Here is a 4447-nt window from a genome sequence, read left to right as displayed (position 1 = left end):
GCTAAATCTTTTAGAGAAGTTATCTTTTTTATTTAATTTCTAAATTAACATCTATGTTTACATACACAGACAATATTTAATTTTTAAATTTTATGTGATTATATTTTTATTTACAAAAAAAATTATATATTTAAGCTGAAATAAACTCTGCATTAAATTGTTATTGACTTTAAAAAAAATGACCTATTAAACAAGATATAAATTTAAATGTCATATTAAGATAATTAACTTAAATAATCTTAAATTTAAAGAGCTTAGAATCTTAGGATGGAAATTTAAAAAAAAAAAAAATAAAAGCAATAATAATACTAATAAGATTAAATTAAATCTGTGCCTCTACATCCCATTAAGGGGTGCCCCCGGAGGGCTCACAAACCCACAGGGCTGACTCAACGGCTACAGGTAACAGATAATGATTATCTCTCACAGCCAGATACGAACCCGGGTCCTTGGAGTTAGTTGTCCATTGCCTTACCAATGAGTTACCCACTCCCACAATTATAATAAAGTAATATTAAAAATTGAAATATCAAAATACATGGGCTTTGATGATCATTGGGTTTTATCATATACTAAAGCCCAAACGAAGGAACGAACGTATTTAATTCTTTCATGTTTAATTTTCATAAATGAAACTTGTAAAAATATTCAATTATATCAAATATAAAAAGAAATAATTCATGATTCTACATGTAGCTCTTTGTCCAATATACCTTATACTATTACCATATGGCCTCATGTAGACTCTTGTCATAGAGCAATACGTAGTCGATTTCATTCAAATACCGTGTCCGAAAAAGTATCGAAGCCGACCGCACCGACAATTATACAACTACGAAAATGTCAAAATATCGATATGAAGAAAGACAATCGATGGTGATGTGGTTTACAGCGACCGCTCCTAGGTGTCGCCACTATTTCGGAATAGTGACCACTTAGCACACCTGTCTCTGCTCCGTTGGATTCGAAAAGTTTCACGATATTTCCTCGTTGACGCTTCGGGTTTTCGAATCCGCATCGAGAACAGTAAAACGTAGAACCCTAAATGACAGTTGTTGACCTTTAGACTGCCCAGAAATACCGTAGCAAGGAAAGCAACAACTCAGTCTTTTATTTTATATTTCTGTTTCTCTTAATACATCGATTCAAACTTTGCATCATTCTTTATAGTACTGTCCAATAAATCGATTAATTTTTAGATTGATTGAACCTATCATCTAACATGTCTAAGTATATAAATTATACAAACATATGTCCCATTCTTAATTCAATACTAACTTAGCTCAAAATAAAATAAAATGTATTTTAGTATATAATTCCGGATTGTTAATTTTATTCAATAAAACGTAAATTAATTCATACTGACTAAACCTCTGACGGTTTAATTGAAAACAAGAAAATAATATATTTTATTAAATGTTTTAATAAAAAATTAAGAATATTTGAAAACATTTCTCTCGAAAGCTAAACTCTTATGTTTATGCTAGATTGATGATGTGATATAATTTATATATCTAAATAGTACTTTTTTTATTACCAACCCAATTCATATATAAATTTAGAGCCTTCCAACTAAATTTGGAAAGGCTTTACAGATTTGCAAATCCTTAAAACCATAAAAAATAATAGGACATGAGTTATTTTTTATTTAAAATTCACACCCATTTTGTTTTATTGGTCAGCTCTACTTATCATAAATGGTTGAGGTAACTCACTAGCTATGCATCTATAATCTGATTTGAGACCTATTAGCCTTAGTCCTTTCAATCTATTCGAGGACATTAATAATTGTAATTTTGTGAACATGTCAATTGTAATCTAGTTTGTAAATCCAGTTTAAATGGTCCTAGTGGTCGAAACACTTATAAATAAAAAAAAAAAAGGACATTGACAAATCTGTCTAAATCCTCAGTTTCTTTCCCTGAAGCAGACTGTCCATTAACTTCAAACTAATTACCCAAGATAGGAGTTTCTTTGTCTACTGTGATCCATCTGTAGACTGTCCCAAACATCTAGATATCAAAAAGTAACCAAAATCGATGATAAAATCTAGAGAATACGTCAAAAACAAAATAAAATATTTTTATTTTTGTCAGATGTGGTGTAATTCAACATAAATATAATTCAGTGATATATATTTACTTGTCCCAGTTTATGTGTTAATCTCCTTTTCTCTACAATATTTTTAACTTCGGTTCGATTTTGGCTGTGTGACTACTATCGCCAATTTTATCTACAGCGTTCTAACAGATTTAAGACATTTTCCTATAAGTATTTTTGAGACCTTACGCGCCCCAAAGGCGAAAATTGCAAAGATTTTTTTTTTATTGTAGGAAGATAGTCAAGGTGGCGGTCAACAAAGATATTAAAATAGTAAAAGAAAACTATTTATTGTTAACTAACGTTTCGCACAACTTTGCAGGGCTTGATTATAAATAAATGAATGAAGTTCTGCAACTGAGTTCAGTTGCTAGCAGAACTCCATTCTTATTAGCCCTGCCAAGTTGGACGAAACGTTGGTTAACAATAAATAGTTTTCTTTTACTATTTGGATACCTTTATTGACCGCCACCCGGACTATCTTCTACATCAATCTACAATCTACTTCATACGGTCAAATATCTTCTTCCAATTTTTAAAAATGTTTTTGACGATTTGTATGACAGTGCGGAAATTTTAGAACTAGATACTTTTTTTGTGTTTCATTTTCACATTAGTAGAAATAACATTTATTTTTCTTTAACATTATTTATTTACTATTTTCAATTGTGAACTTTTTAAATATATATTTAAAGGGAGATTTTATTTATTTTTAAACATATTAAATTTTTTTGTTAACATATTGCGGCCATTTTATCACTCATACCAGTTTTAACACTCTCCAGAATTCTATTAATATATAACTTTTAAGTACCTTAGAAAATGAATTTTTAAATCAAAAACGTGTTTCCCATATCACAGCAAGGGTTTTTCCCTGGTAAACCTACCGACTGCCCTACAATATCCTTCAATAATGTTGCTCTTTTGACGAATAGGTCTGCTGGACAAACAACTAGCTTGGAATCCTCATACAAAACTGAAAAGACAGGAAACTGCACGTCGATTTCGACTATTACAGCACTTACTAAACAAACGGTCTAAACTTCCAATTTATTACAAAAGACAATTTATACATAACTGTAACAATCCCAAATCCTTCGTAAAATCCTCAATGTTTCTTATTTTGTCACAAATAAAATCATACATAGAGACCGATAACATTCCATACGTAACCGATCTAGCCCAAAACGGATACCATTCCTTCCATTATAAACTCTCAAACCCACTAGTTTCTAACCTTGCTTCCTTTTCCATTCCTTAAAATCCTCCGAGATGCATGGAAAGAAGAAGGTCACAAGACCTGCTAATGTAAAAACGTCTTTGAGGAGCTACCAATCAAATTTACTGGATGTATGTATATAAATGTACAGTTGTAAACTTCAATAAAGATCCTCCGGATTTAAAAATAGCACCTCTTTTAGAATGGATATTTCATAAGTAACAAATAACCGTAACAGGTAACCTTAAAATACCAAAGGTAGTAAAAGGTAAGACTCAACACGAATTACTTTTCTTTTTCACAGTAATGCACTTATTAATTCACTTTTCTTTCTGTTTTAGAGGGATCGGAAAAAAAAATCAATAAAGATATATATACATATATAAAGGGAAAAAATACTTGTTTTATATTCAGTTTCAGATAGTTAAATATTTTAGTGGTTTTTTTTATATATATGCTGGGTTTTTACGATAAATATTCAATTATTTTTATTATTGCTATAATCTAAAAGTTACTTGAAAATAATCTCTTGACAAGATGGTTGACAAAAAAGGTGGTGCTAGGACGAGATGTAAAATCGACTGGAGAAAGTATGCAGCCTCAACAGCTGCTTTATGTAACCGCTGCTTACACAATCCTGCACCTTCTGTCTTAATACACATTTAATGCATAAATACAAATATATAATTTTATATTTATACCGAAATATATATTTGTATATTGTTTACCTTATCGATACTTGTATATTTGCATGGCCTTTATGGAATCTTAATAATCGATTATTATAGTATAGGGACTTAATTTAAAGCCACGAGGGACCCACTTTCTAACAGTCGCCACGTGGGCGTATCTAGGTGTGGCTAAGGCTGTCTTAATTCCTTCTCTTATTACAAGACAATGGATTCCGATCAGAGGTATTTAAAATATTAGATAACATTAGAATTAATTCGAACAGTTCTAATATTCAAATATCAATATATTTTTAATTTCATTTTATCCTGAAATAATTCTATTGTGATATAGTTTAAATAATAATCTTTATTTATTCTGGGATTGATCCCTTTAGAATAACATACAGGCGTCAGAATTAGGCTTTGGAGCCTTAAAAATAAGAATGAAATTAAAAAC

At 30.3% G+C, this 4447-nt stretch overlaps 1 protein-coding gene across 1 annotated transcript in view; it reads right to left on the bottom strand.

Moving 5' to 3' along the window:
• The window catches only part of serp (chitin deacetylase-like protein serp), an 87805-nt gene that overhangs the window by 24199 nt on the left and 59159 nt on the right, over positions 1 to 4447 (bottom strand). The gene's annotated exons all lie outside the window — the stretch shown is intronic.

Source organism: Halyomorpha halys, unplaced genomic scaffold (genome assembly GCF_000696795.3).
Source record: "Halyomorpha halys isolate HHAL.00 unplaced genomic scaffold, Hhal_1.1 Scaffold630.1, whole genome shotgun sequence".
NCBI classification, from domain to species: Eukaryota; Metazoa; Arthropoda; class Insecta; order Hemiptera; family Pentatomidae; genus Halyomorpha; species Halyomorpha halys.
The sequence above is the reverse complement of the archived record's forward strand: the minus strand, read 5'-3'. Positions and strand labels throughout refer to the sequence as shown.